Raw genomic sequence first — 15,461 nt, forward strand, 5'->3', positions numbered from 1 at the left:
GGAGCATTTTTGTTGCTCATATCAAATGATCCCAAAATATGGTGATTTTAAGAGTTGTATATTAGTGAAATCACTCAAAACTTGTAACTTTTTTTCAAATACCAAAAAAAAATATATAGCAACTTTAGAAGAATTCTTGATTTTTAGTAGAAGTAAATGTAATTATGTCACACTGTCCAGACACAGGACAGACACTTGCAGATACAAATCACAAAGTTTATTGATAAAGGGATTAGGCTTGCAAGAGTAGTGAGGGGCAGGCAGAGTCAGTGACATAATGGTTGCAAAAAGGTTGGTAACAAGGTAATCAATAAACTGGGCAAGGCAAAAAATGAAAATCTGCATGACAATAAACATGTTGGCAACGAAGAGGAAAAAACAAAGAAATATGTCATAGAAGAGCTAGGAAAACTAGATAACTAGATGCAATACTCAGCAAAGAGCGAGGCAAGCAGAGGGGTATATATACAGGAGAGAACAGGTGGAAACAATCAATAGCTTGGAGAGAAGGAACACCTGCGTGCCACGTGATCAGTGGATTGAGGGAAATAAGTCAGTTGTGGGTAAATGCTGGGAATGCTGGGAGTCTTTAGTGACAAGTGCAGTGTCCAGAGCTTTTAGAACTGACAAATTAAATATACATATTTCGTTCCAAGTCGTTTTGAACAATTTTGATTGGTTCATTCAATTTCTACACAATGTAAAAAAAAAAAAAAAATACCCAGATGTGAAATATTCCAAAATATAAGATGCAGGATTTTTTTCACAGAGCCTAAATACTGTAATATTTGAATAGTATGGCAAGTTAAAGCAATAGGCCTAAATCATGACCTCTAAGAGATAATACCAATTCCGTTTGTGCTTTGTTTCTTGAGATGAAACCATTCCGTGTCTTGCTCATCCTCAAAGAAAAACATCAGCCAATCCCGTCCAGAGATGGAGCAAGACTCTAATGGTCTGTTTGCATCTGGACAGTGTTCCCTGCGCCTGCTTCCTATCCTAATAGACCACAATTATCATAACTCCATTGCGCTGTTCAGATGATTAGTGAGCTACTCATCCCCTCTGTGTGTGTGAGCAGCACCACTGTGCTAATATGCTGCAGTAGCTCGGCTTGTTTTTTTTTGTTTTTTTTCAGGGTCTTGGAGAATTATTCTTGTGTAGTTGTCTTCAGGAGGCTGATTATGAGACATTATGCTATTTTCCCACAATTTTCCGTACTGTACCATCAGAAAATGGATCGCTGAGTGTCGACATTAAAACTGACTGCAGGCTTTTTTTCTGCAGATCTTTTGAAGTCTGTTTTTTTTTCCTTTGATTAATTTTCACTGAAAGAATTCATGAGATTCTCTCATATTTTCAGCGTGAGGCCTGAAAATCTGATAAACAACAAAGGCATTTATTCATCGCCTTCTTTACTAAGGCTGCCAATCACGTTGGAGGGCACTATCAGGTAATATAAGACAGGAATGTAACTAAGCTCTGAAAGCCATGTAATACAGGTATGGGAAAGGGAGTAGGGTGTCCCAATTCATTCCATTTAGGATTGGTGTTTTTCTGGATCAGGTCTGGCCTATATTAGTTCCTATCCAGATCTGATATAGTGTTTTTTTTCTCAAACAGAAGATATTCTGATTCAGTATCAGGGCAGAGTCTTTGTTTTAACTGCAGTGTTCCAAGCGCCATCTGGTTTCCTCAAGTTGGCAAGTTTCGGTTTCATCTTCAGCATCATCACAGGAGCTATCAAAGAGTTCCAGCAGTTGGAAATATCATTGAGAAAGCTTTTGAGCACGTTATTCTGCCACACCGACTCCTTTGCCCAATCAGAAGCACTGAGGAGAGATCTTCAATTGTCTTGCAACTGTCTTTCAATCTTTTCGATCTTTCAAAGATCGCATAATCACAGTATCGTGGTAGAATCATTATGATCACAATCATTACTACCCATTGTGCTGTCCACTGTTCTACAACCTATTCCCAATGTGCATGGGACACTGTGGATTGAGGAATGTTGACTTTGAGGTTGAAGGTTGAGGTTCAACATTGAGGTTAAAGTTGTACTTTAAAATGAAGTTGCAAGGTGAGGTTGAGGTTGTACTTTAAGGTTGAGGCTGAACCTTGAGGTTGAGGTTGAATGTTAAGGTTAAACCTTAAGGTTGAGGTTGAGGTTGGATGTTCAGGTTAAACCTTAAGGTTGAGGTTGAGGTTGGATGTTGAGGTTGAACCTTAAGGTTGAGGTTGAGGTTGGATGTTGAGGTTGAACCTTAAGATTGAGGTTGGATGTTGAGGTAAACCTTAAGATTGAGGTTGGATGTTGAGGTTAAACCTTAAGGTTGAGGTTGGATGTTGAGGTTGAACCTTAAGGTTGAGGTTGGATGTTGAGGTTGAACCTTAAGGTTGAGGTTGGATGTTGAGGTTTAACCTTAAGGTTGAGGTTGGATGTTGAGGTTGAACCTTGAGATTGAGGTTGGATGTTGAGGTTGAACCTTAAGGTTGAGGTTGGATGTTGAGATTGAACCTTAAGGTTGAGGTTGGATGTTGAGGTTGAACCTTAAGGTTGAGGTTGGATGTTGAGGTTGAACCTTGAGATTGAGGTTGGATGTTGAGGTTGAACCTTAAGGTTGAGGTTGGATGTTGAGGTTGAACATTAAGGTTGAGGTTGAGGTTGGATGTTGAGGTTAAACCTTAAGGTTGAGGTTGGATGTTGAGGTTGAACATTAAGGTTGAGGTTCAGGTTGGATGTTGAGGTTAAACCTTAAGGTTGAGGTTGGATGTTGAGGTTGAACCTTGAGATTGAGGTTGAGGTTCGATATTGAGGTTGAAGGTAAATGTTGTCATTGTTATTGTGGGTGCTCATAAAGTAAGATGCCCTGTGATCCCCACTCCTAGTCTGGAACCAACAGGTTCCCCACAGAGCAGATATTATGTAGGTGGTGGGACATTCTCTGTAACAGTGACACTGTTGTGCTGTATTGTGCTGCCTGTACAAGTGGATCAGACACGGCAGTCCTGCTGGAGTTCTTAAACACTACAATGTCATTGTTGGATAGAGAATTACAAACCAACAGCTTCCTGTGGGCAGCATCCTGTGACCACTGATGAAGGACTAGAGGATGCCCAAGTTTCTTGTTACTGAATGCAATCAAATCTTCATAGTAATAGTCTAGTAAAAAGCCTTCCCTGGACAGTAGAGACTTTAATAGTTACTTAAAAGCAACAAAAACAGGATGAACTCTTTATAACACCCTATTTTTTTTTGATCCCCTTCGGATGAAACAATTGGACATGCAGGTGTCCCGATACTTTTGTTGTCCATAGGCTTTGGAGTACTGTATATGTAAACAATTTCTGGAAGCAGTAGATCTCCTCTCCTCTCTAGACAAAGACATTCCTCAGATGCCATTAGATGTTTTTTTTTTTTCTTTTTTTGTTACTGCAACATTTTTTTTTCCAGAAGTGTTCCAGCGCTCACTTCAGATTAATTGTTCTAGAGACGGGTGGGCTCGTGTGCGTTTGTGTGCGCTTGTGTGCACTCGTGTCATTGTCCAGGCAATTCATTCTGATCTATTGATCCCTCCCCTGCCATGCATGCTTGGGTCTGTTCCTATTTGGTGGTCTACAGACAATGGCAGGATGGTGGCTGTGGGAGGGGGGTGGTTTTTGGGGTTGCGGGTGGTGTGTCGGTGCGGTGGGGGTGCGGATTGTTGCGCAGCTGAATAGGGAACTGTAACCTGAGCGAAGCGTAGCACGTGCTGCCTGCCTCTCACAGGTTCCAGACTGCCACAGAGCGCGAGAGAAACCTCCAGGACTGAGCGAGCTCTGGGCTGCACCGTCCATTCATTATTCATGCTGTGCTGTGAGAACTGGACGGGGCTGGAGCACGCGCCTGCATGAGTGAGAGAGCGAACTAGAGAGAGAGAGAGAGAGTGCGAGAGCGAGAGAGAAAGAGAGAGAGAGAGAAAAAGAGAGAGACGCCCCCAATGTCACCCCGGACGCTGGATCAGCCGCACCAAAGCGCAACAGCTCCACACTCGCACAGACTTTCCACAGAGATCGCAACGTCGTCGGTGTAGCGCACCAAGAGGTCGTGCGTCAAGGAGCCCTTTTTTACGCACCGAGGGTTACTGGCTGCTTCTGCCGCTGGTGTCGTGTTTTCTGGTGCTGCTGTTAGTTATCTGAGGATCTGAGGATCTGCAGGGGCAGCAGTCGATGCCACGAACTGTACAGAGGTAACCTCCAGCACCAACCAGTCTTATTTGCATGCACACACACAGATACACACACACACACACATACATACATATATACAGCTTGAGTACTTGCTACAGTATTTGTGCAGAGACGATAATACCTGGAAATGCAGTGTAAAGAATGTAAAGAACATTAAGATCTGATGCATAGTTTAGGACTTTGAGGTTAAGTTTGAGGTTGGACATTGAATTCGGATGTGATTTTTGATTTCATATTAGAGCCATTTGTCTGTTTGTATGGACGATTCTGGACAGACAACACAAGTCACGATCATTACCACACACTGCGCTGTCCACTGTGGGTGGTAATGACTTTTTAGGTATGACGTATTCTTGGTACAAAAGAGACACTGTGAATTGAGGAAAGTTGACTTTGAGGTTGAGGTTTGAAGCCATTGAATGTGGTTGTGATTTCAGCCAGAGTCATTGTGCAGCTGTGCACTGTGGGTGGTAATGCCTTCTGTGATATTTTCCCAGTATGCACAGGACACTGTAGGTCAATGATTGTTGACTTTGAGGTTGAGGTTAGATATTGAGGTTAAGGTTGTGACTAGTTTGTCTGTTTGCATGGACAATTCTGGCCAGATGCCACCCGTCACGATCATTACTATCCACTGTGCTCTTCAATGTGGGTGTTAATGCTTTTTTTTGGTCATATTCCTGCTATGCATGGAACACTGTAGATTAAGAATGGTGACTTCAAAGTTGGACCTTGAGGTTGATGTTTATGTTGGACCTTGAGGTTGGATCTTGAAGTTTGGAGCTTGGACATTAGATGTTGAAATTGAGTTTGAGGTTAGACATTTACATTGAGGTTGGGCATTGTGGTTCTAGTTGAAGTTGATGTAGGACCTTGAGGTTTAGATTGGATCTTAAATGTTGAGGTTAGATGTTGGGGTTGACTTTAGACATTGACATTAAGGTTGGGCATTAAGGTTGGGCATTGAGGTAAGGCATTGAGGTTGAGGTTGTAAATTGAGGTTGAGCTTAAAAAGTTGCTGTTGGACCTTGAGGTTGAGGTTAAATCTTGAGGTTGAGCTTGGAGGTTAGACGTTGAGTTTGAGGTTGTAAATTGAGGTTGAGGTTGTCCACAGCATGTTAAGTCTTTCAGTTTGATGAAGCACAGGAATAGCAGTGTGGTGCAGATAGATAGATGGCTGTGTTCAGTGTAGAGCCTGCCTGCAGCTCCTCCAAAGAGGTCATCAGTATTGTGGGCTGACTGGCTGACTGCAGAGGTGTGTGTGTTTTTTTTCAGCTCTCCTTGCAGCAGCAGCAGCATTAGGCAGTGCTGGGTGACCTCCATGAGGAATGCATAAGTAGTAGAGTATTGATTGCAGAGGCTGAACTTGTGTAGATGCAGAAGAAGAACGTGATGACTTGATGATCGATATAGAAGCCTGGCTTTAATTGAACTGATTCAAATGAGTTGAGTGGTTGCAAATTAGTTGAGTCAACTATATATATCAACACTATTCTGCTTGCCAGAGACAGGGAAACTCAGTTGATGAGAGAAAACAGTTGATGTGTTGATTTGATACAGTGTGTTGATGACCAAGAGTTCATTTAAGGATTGAAGTTAGAACCTTGAGAACTGAAAGAACCATTTGTTAAACCATGATTAGCTAAATCTTTATCTGTTTTTTAAATCTTTATGAAAAAAGGGGATTAGAGCTTTATTAATACACTGTTTGTATTTGTTTTTTGTGCGTGTTTTTGAGCAACCAAGAGTTCCTTCAAGGGTTCTATTAAAAGTATTAAAAGTAACGTCCATTAAAAATTATAATAATTTATGTAAATTTATGTAAAAAGTACTAATTTTCTAAAGTCAGACATTTTTAAAATATTTAATTTTTTTTTATCATTTTATTTAAAATGTTCAAGGCCGATTACCCAACCCACTCATTAGGACTCCCCCCATCACTAGTAATGCCCCAACACAAGAAGGGTGAAGACTAGCACATGCCTCCTCCGATACATGTGAAGTCAGACTCCGCCTCTTTTCAAATTGCTGCTAATGCAGCATTGCCGAGTAGCATCACAGCACAGCGCGTTTGGAGGAAAGCGCAGCGACTCGGTTCCGATACATCAGCTCACAGACACCAGCCTTGTGCTGATCGACATCACCCTTTGCAGTGATGTGGGGAGGGGGGGAGAGAATGCCGTCTACCCACCCAGAGAGAGCAGGGCCAATTGTGCTCTCTCAGGGCTCCGGCAAGCTGCTGATGGCAAGCTGCATGAACAGGATAAGGACCAGCTAACACATTTATTTTTCTTAACAGTGTGTTTGTCACATATTTTTTTTGCAGTAATAAACTGTAGTACTTGGTAGTGATATTTCACTATCCCATCAGTTATCAATAAATAATGCTTCTATTTATTTTAAGGTTAGTTTTTTTTTGTTTAATTGCCATGTAAAAGCTGTCAGAAACAAATAAGTTGTGTATTCTTTTTATACACATTTTTCTTATAAAATTTCAAAAAAGAGTCTAGTTTTATCATTTTATTATGAAGTTTTACATTTCTAAAAAAGAAATTATTGGGAAAACAGTGTATAAACCAGATACAGTTTTTTTACTGTCTAATACTTTTTATAATAATAATAATAATAATAATATTTATAATATGTGACAGATGACTGTAATATATACAGTATACTGTATGGTGCTGATAGAATGTGATGAGAACGTGCTCTACGATTGGCTGCTGGAGAGGCTTATATTCAATATGTTCCATTAGGCTCAGTACAGATGTGAGTTACTAGCTGAAGGGACACAGGGTGAACTGCCTCTTAGCGGGAACTGCCGGGGACGCACCGTCATCAATGGCTTCTAGGAATGGATGGTGATTCTGTAGAGGCCTGGTTTAGATAAAGGCAATTTGCTGAGGACATCCCCCCAGCATATACACTCTTACAGATAAAGATGCCTCAAATGGATCTATAACTGATGCCCTGGAAGAAGAACAAGAGATGTTTAAACGGCTGAACCCTGGTCAGCCTGCTCATGGCAGTGCATGAGTAGAAGGCATTACCTCCCAAAGTGGACAGGGCAGGTCATGGGACAAAATAACTAGTTCCTGTCCCTTTACTTTTAAACATAAGTAGTAGACATATCAATTTAAGTGTGAATAATATGAATGGATTATTTTCTCAATATCTAATTTAGATGATATAAAATGGCATCTTTATGAATCTAAAAGTGATTTTTTGGTGGCATCCCTCTGAACACATTGAATAGTATTTTTTTTTTTTTTTGCCCCACCTGCTTCTTACCAGACGCAAAGCTCACACAGGTTGTAAGCAAAGATTAGTCTTACTCTGTAGCTGATTAGTGAATCTATATATACGTTTCAGTGTCCAAAATGCTCGTCTCCTCTACGCTAGCTATGCTTAACAACCTCCCTGAAGCTCAGTGATTACCCGTTCAGCAGAAAAATTTGCCCAGTTTGCCCATTTCCATGGCTGCAGCACACTGTTTGTGTGCTGTGTGCTGTTGTCTATAACTGGCAACCCTGAGTGTGGAAATGGGACTGAGGGAATGGCAGTGGCAGATTTGAAGGCTAATTCCCACACAAAACTCTGTTTAAATATGAACATTCTGGCTGAATCTCTGCTTAATCTCAGCATATTTCCTTAGTATCTGATGATACGTTCTGATCATGTTATGTTCATGTTACTAAAGAAAATATAATCCTTAATAGTCATTTAAGGGTGTATTGAGAATTAGTATAGAGTGTTTAGTCCAACACAAATTTCTAGGCAGTAGATATTATAAATATTTAACTCATATAGACTGTTTTTTTTTTAGTTCTTCTGGTTTGAAGATCGTATCTTCTTTAATCTGGGATGTTCTACTTAGAGCAAATCCTCAGGGTAGAATAAGATCTGCTAGGTTGTTAAAAAGCAATTCCTTTAGCTCCTGATTGGAACGTTTTTTTTTTTTTCTTTCACCTCCAGTTAATTGATTTTGCCTGCGGGGAAATAAATCCAGTGCTCCTGTTTTCTCACACTATATGTCCAAATGTTTGTGGACACCCCTTCTAATAAATGCATTATTATTTAAAGTTGCACAGGCCAGGGTGTCTAGTCTCTGTAGAAAATGACTGGCAACCCCACTGAGGTGTGTAACGTGTTGTACATGGCAGATAGCTGGACTAGATTGCTCTAACACTCTCTTATCTGGCCAATCCAACAGGTCAATTACAAATGTACAAGCCAAAATCTGAACATGCCAGAATATTACATTTCACTGCTTCTTCCCATATCCATATCTGTTAAAACAGAGTTTATATAGAGAATATATATTATCTTGTTAATGGTCTGGCCTTACTCTTGTGCATATATTAATGGTTTAATAGTTCTGTTTATAGATCTGTACGTTTATGGTTTCAAATCTATGTAAATATTAGTACAATACAATATGATACTTTGACCATTTTCTTCCTAAAACCTTGATGATTTGGGAACTGACCAGTGTTTTCATGTGTGGGATTTGTTACATTTATTAGCATGGGTGTCTTAGTCAGATACTCAGTATCTGCGTCAGTCTACTACTGGTTTAAAACATTGAATCAAATATCAGAAATCAGAAAAAGTATATTCTCATATGATCCATTATCTTAAACTAAACTATAACACCCAAGCCCAGTGTTCTAGACTTCATTGGGAACTATGTAATATGTAATATTAACAGCTCAAGTTTAAGGGCATTTTCACAACGCTAGTTTAGTTAGCGGACTAAAGAACTTTGCTATGTTTCCTCTTTATCATCCGTATGGGCTGACACTGATTGGTTTGTAGAATGTTGCCAGTTCGGGAAGATTCTATTCCAGGTGTTGTTCCAAATCCGACTAATTTTGGGTGGTACTGTAACAGATTAGAATGGGATTCCCTTTATTCCCGCCGTAAATATGGGTTAATCTACAGTTACAGTAGATACAGAAATCCCCAGTGAGGCGTTAGACCTGTGGTAGCTTCACTTTTGAGAGAACGTTTTAGAAAGATTTTACAGCACTTTATGCTTTCCTCTACTGACAATTTTTGTGGCGATGCGGATTTTATTTTCCAGCAGGACTTGGCACACTGCCCACACTGCCAAAAGTACCGGTTAGCCTTATATAATCTTAACATTTTCTTTAAAAGGTTCTTTGTATCCATTGCCTTATCTTGAGGAGCACATTTTTTCCCCCTTTTAACTGGTAAATCCAAAGAACCTAAGCATGGATTTAGCCATATTTCACCTAAAAAAAATCTATATAAATAAAGCAACATATTGGAAAATAAGGCTCAACTGACTTTCAGTCCGTGACGATTCTTGACGGCCAGCAATCCTGAATATTATGAAAACAAATCTTGAACAAATAAGCCTGTATTTACCATAGAGTTCATTGCGTTTCGATTAAGAGTAATCAGGAGAGGGCGTATGGACATGTCCTCATCCTGAACTTTCACATGAACAGGCCTATCTCAGAATCAAGATGTCCTCTTGATAGTTGTTTCCCTGAAATTTGTTTGCGATGTCCACCACACCCCGTTAAAGACAGGCGAGTGACAGATGGACGTTGGACAGTTCCTGGGAAAGCCCAGTGTCCCTGAGTCCCTGATAAAATGAAAGTACAGCTCTGCAGATTTGGGAGGCAAGGAATGAAGAACAGCAAAACAGGAAGCGGTCGCTCTGAGGAATTCTCAAACACTGTCAATGCTTGGTCCAACTCTCCAGCTCTGGCCACCCATTCCCCTCCACTGCTCTGGCCCTTCGCCTCCTGTTTTACAGAGTAATGCTTTTACAGTGAGCCAGTAAACATAATGCCATTTACAGCAAATTCGTCTGTTTATAAATACAATATAGGTTAATCTACAGTTACAGTAGATACAGAAATCACCAGTGTAATGTTTGCAATGTTTTTGTCCATAGTACTGCTCATACATATGAAGGGAAGTCAGAATCAGGCATAACATTGGTTATTTTCCTAGTTTTGTTATTGAATAGGATATTTAACTTCCTGCACTTTTACTCTGAGTCATGTCATCTGCTGGTAGCATCTTCAATTATTAGCATTTCCAGTCTTGATGTTTCTAGACTTATTATGCTCGTCTTTTTTATAACTGTGGACATACAGGGGTTGGACAATGAAACTGAAACACCTGGTTTTAGACCACAATAATGTCCTGACGGACAGTTCTGGTGGAAACAGGAGAGTTGAGGTGCACATTGAATTCTGCCGTGATTTGGGCAGATGTGGTTTTAAGTTTTTTGGATACAATCCGGGTTAGCACCCGAACATCCCTTTCAGACAGCGTCCTCTTGTGTCCACAGTTAATCCTGTTGGATGTGGTTGGTTCTTCTTGGTGGTATGCTGACATTAACCTGGATACCGTGGCTCTTGATGCATCACAAAGTCTTGCTGTCTTGGTCACAGATGCGGCAGCAAGACGTGCACCAAAAATGTGTCCTCTTTTGAACTCTGGTATGTCACCCATAATGTTGTGTACATTGCAATATTTTGAGCAAAACTGTGCTCTTACTCTGCTACTTGAACCTTCACACTCTGCTCTTACTGGTGCAGTGTGCAATTAATGAAGATTGGCCACCAGGCTGCTCCAATTTAACTATAAAACTTCCCACACTTTCATTGTCCAACTCCTGTAGCATTGTAGGCATTTGTAATTCCATAGAATGACCCATATATATAAAATATTCTCCTACGCTCCTGTTTAGTAGGCTGTGAGCTCAGCTTGCTGGTTGTTTCCTTTCACTGTAATGGGAGGAGTGGAAGGTAGCTCTGAGCTGAGTGGTATCAGATGCTCGGTGGCTGGAATCAGAGCCAGTGGAAGCTGCAGCCGGCTGCATTCAGCGCTGCCCCTGCGGTCTACTTAAGGTCGAGCAGCTAAATGAGATTGCAGATACAGCAACACTCAGCCCGGCCGGCAGTGTTCTGAAGGCAGGCTGGAGGTTATCATTGGCCCGTAGCTCTTCCTCACTGCCCCCCTCCCTTGTTTTCAAGCCCACTGTGAACACACACACAGGCACACACACTGTGTATGCTGTTTTCCAAGAATCTTGTTACGCAACACCCTCTGTGGGTCAGCGTTAAACACTCTTTCTTTTTTGTCTCTTTTTTGTCAGTTTTTGCAATTAAACATCCTGAGGGAAACACGTTTAACAATGTACTGAAAGCTTCTAGGCCGTAATTGTTTTTTTTTCTCGGAAATCATCCTGACTTTTATTACACGAGAAAACACTTTCTAGTTGTAGTAATTGCTGCCCTTGACCTGTGGGGGGAAATTCAGCTGTCTGTCGCAACTTTATTACTACACTTTTCAGTCAAATGTCTTTCACTTTACATTCATTTCCATTTCTTCTATCTGTATGACTCATCACAAATTCTGCAAAAAAAAAAAAAAATCAAAGAAAGACACTCTTCCTAAGAATGTTCCCAAGAATTCTGTGCATGCCTTACAGTGTAATACAGTATACACAAGGGAAAAGATGTAGAAGTGTTGAATATTGGAGAATACTGGAGATTTCATTGATTTAAAATACAAATTAGAATGCTCAACGTATCAGTATTAAGGAAACTTTCATACAACTGTAAAAAAAAAAAAAAAGAACCGACCAGCTTGTTTGTAAACTTGTTGTTCAGTCTGATTTAGAGGATTTCATTTTCCAGCAGGACTTGGCACACTGCTCATACTGTCAGGAGTACCAATTAGCCTTATATAAAATTAAAATTTATTGAGACACTGATTTTTGGGTTTTCATTGGCTGGAAGCCGCAATCATCAACAATAATCATGACATTTTGATCTTTGATCTGAATTACTTGAACTGAACTGATTGCACTTGTAGTACCAAACATATTGTTCTAGCTCAACAGTGGAACCCTTTTTGGCACTATATACCATATACAGTATATATACCATTATGTATTTTAAAAGGTTCTTTCGTAACCATTGCCTTATCTTGAAGAGCGCATTTTCCTCCTTGTAACTGGTGTATCCGAAGGGCCCAAGCATGTTTTTTGCCATTTTTCACCCCAGAAAAAAATCTATATAAGGATATTGGTAAATAAGGCTCAACTGATTTTCAGTCCATAAAAAAAAGAACCAACCAGCTTGTTTGTAAACTTGTTGTTCAGTCTGATTTAGAGCTACCCAACTCTTAATTATATATAAACAAGAATGAGAAGAACAGTAGTAGCTGTAAAACATGGGGGCGGGTGGTTTACTTCTGTTAGATACTACTTGGATAAATGTTGTGGATTTTCAAAGCTTTGAAACACATACAATGGAACATAATCCTCCAAACATGCAAAAGTTATGTGCATTTGTGACATTTAGGCTGAAAAAAATGGAATTGAAGTTATTGATGTTTTTATATCCACTATAGTTGTGCGAAGAAACTTTGTGTCATGTAGGCTGCTGTGATTAGAAGCAACATGTTGTGGATGGAAAGTATTAAAATTGTAAATGGAAGATTCAATTTATTTATTTATCTCTTCCAAAAAATAAATATGTTTTTGCGCAATAAATTTAAATATTAAAGATTAGCTATTTTTCTATCATTTTTTTTGTCAGTAAACCTGCATTAACATATTATTTATTGTCCACTTTATTTGCAGCATAAAGCTAAACAAAATGTATTTTAATCTGCTATAGATAGTAATTGAAACTTGATATAGCAAATTGACAATTAATTGAGTGACAAGTAGCATCTTATTATGCTCACTTTTTTCTATAACTGTGGACATTTGTGTGTGTATATCTGTTATTTAATAATTTCCTTTAATAGAACAGTCTAGAAGGGCCTTTGTCATCTTTAGTTAGGTTGAATATTAAATCATATTTATGTATATGTATCTGTGATTTAGCATCACAGATACATATTGTACAGTATGTTTCATGTGTATGTGAACTACTGTCATATTTTCAACCCATATCTGGAATGTCTTGTCTTTTAACAAGACAATTATCCATCTATGAAGACTTTTAAGTAGACGACTTGTTGTTTTTAAGAGCACATGACCCTAGCAGCCACAACATTGTTGGTGGTCTCCCTGCTGTCACTTAATCTCTTTACTTTCGAGGATTTTGCTCATGAGCCATGTGATCCCTCATTTGTACCGACTGAAAGCTTTCTGAGCTTTTTTTAAGCTCCAAGTAAGATTTATTATTAGCCAAGGGAAGAGCTTTCCATTATGTTGTATGAGATCTAATGTAAAATAGTACAAATTTCCATCAATAAATAAAAAAAACAAACTCAAATGTATTTTCTTCATGTTAAAAAGTAGTAGTAGACCAATACTACTAGATCTTTGGCAAATAAATGTGCTAAAGAACAGCAGAATAGTCTTCAAAAAATAAGATAGGTGGGCATGTATCAACATTCATGACCCTAGCCAATATTAGTTAGATAAAACTGCCAATTTGCTATTAAATATGGGTCTTAGGATGTCAGAATGTTGTAGGTGTGTCTGGTGGGCTTTAAACAGTCTGCCATCTTTGGCACCATTGGTCTCGCTCTCTCTCTGGGCGGGTTGGATGGCTTTTAAAAACAGTCTGAAGAGGAATAGCTGCAGTGTGTTTAGAAATAGTTCCTGAGTTTACCTCAAATATCCTGTTTAATAAACTCTCCAGGACATATTATCTAGTATTAAAGGAAGGCTAAACTGTTGGCTTATGTTTTTATATAATGGTTCTTGAAAAGTTGAGTTAACAAGACTTAAAATGTTTAGTTATTATACATAAATCAAGTCAAATTCATTTAAATAACATTTTTTTTCTGTTGCTTTTGTTAAGTTAGATTAATAGATTTATATTCAGTCTTATTTCTTATTTAATTTAAGAAAAAGATGAGGTTTGAGTGAACAGTATAGCACATAATCAGCAGCTCAGGAAATCAGTTAATCGTAATATACATACGTAATATCTACAGGTTTACCTAATGTATCATAAGTGGAATGACTACACACTGAGGGTGATTGTCATAAACTGGGGAACACACCGACTATGCAAAAATATTCCCTGGTAAAAACATTATGTGTATTTAAATATAATAATTGTGTACTTCAACCATATGCGCAATGATTAAAGTGTACTTTTTCTCATTCTACTTACATTTTTATCTGTTTAATCTGTATTTCCGTATACTTAAAAAAAAAACATACTTTTATTGGCTGTGCTAATTTTGTACTGGTGATGTACTTAATAAAAATATATGCTTTAATATTATTTTATTAAACTGTACTTTTTATGCTAAAATTATACTTTTACTAAATGTGTTCTAGAAGCTTATTTTCTGCAATAAAACTGTACTTCAGTTAAATTTGCCACCAAAATATAAATTTTGTGTTGACAAATTAAAAGTACTTTATTTATTTTATTGTAGGTAAAATAACTGTAACAGTTGATGCTTGCAAGAATGAGATTTTAGTTTATTTAGTTAGTTTTTTACTAGTTTATATACACTTCTTAAAATTTATGTGATGTTAACTCTGTATTTTAATCCTACTTTTATTAGACACACAACAGACACTCACAGGTACAAATCACACAGTTTATTAAAAAAGGGATTAGGCTTACAAAAGTAGTTAAGGGCAGGCAGGGGCAGTAACAATACGACAGCAAAAATAAACAACATACCACAGTGTTGTCAGGCAAAATCGAAACAAAAACAGGTCGGTAAAACAAAGGGAAATAAACAAAGGAAACGCGTTGTAGAAGAGCTAGATAATTAGATTAAATTAGAGCAAACTTGGGGTTATTTATACTAGAAGGGACAGGTGGAAACAATTAGTAACTGGGGGAGTGGGAACGCATAGCATCATGTAATCAGCTGAGTCAGGAAAGGAATGGTACCCAATATTCTTAGTATATATAATTTTACATAAAACAAGCTTGGGTTTACACTGTTACATTGCATAAAATGGATTAGTACATTAATATTTTGTGCACTAACCTATAGTATATACTGTACCTTATATTACCAGTGTGTCATACACAATTGGGTGCATCCTCTTTTTAGCACCTTTCCTGTATCTTTTGGACTAGTGCTGTATAAAGAGTCAGAGCACATACTCCTGCTACCAGTACCCCACCATTATTAAACAGCAGAGTCTGTATGGAACTGATGTGGAGATAATGAAGGCTGGGAGCGTGTTCACACCGGCTAAGTAAGGAAGGGTAATCAGGGGCTGGAAATAGGATTGTAGATGC

General features: G+C 38.7%; 1 protein-coding gene across 3 annotated transcripts in view; it reads left to right on the forward strand.

The window, feature by feature from the left end:
- Nucleotides 1-15,461, forward strand: part of LOC103046694 (A-kinase anchor protein 2) — a 164,199-nt gene that overhangs the window by 89,929 nt on the left and 58,809 nt on the right. The window lies entirely within an intron of this gene.

This window comes from Astyanax mexicanus, chromosome 20 (genome assembly GCF_023375975.1).
Source record: "Astyanax mexicanus isolate ESR-SI-001 chromosome 20, AstMex3_surface, whole genome shotgun sequence".
Taxonomy (NCBI): domain Eukaryota; kingdom Metazoa; phylum Chordata; class Actinopteri; order Characiformes; family Acestrorhamphidae; genus Astyanax; species Astyanax mexicanus.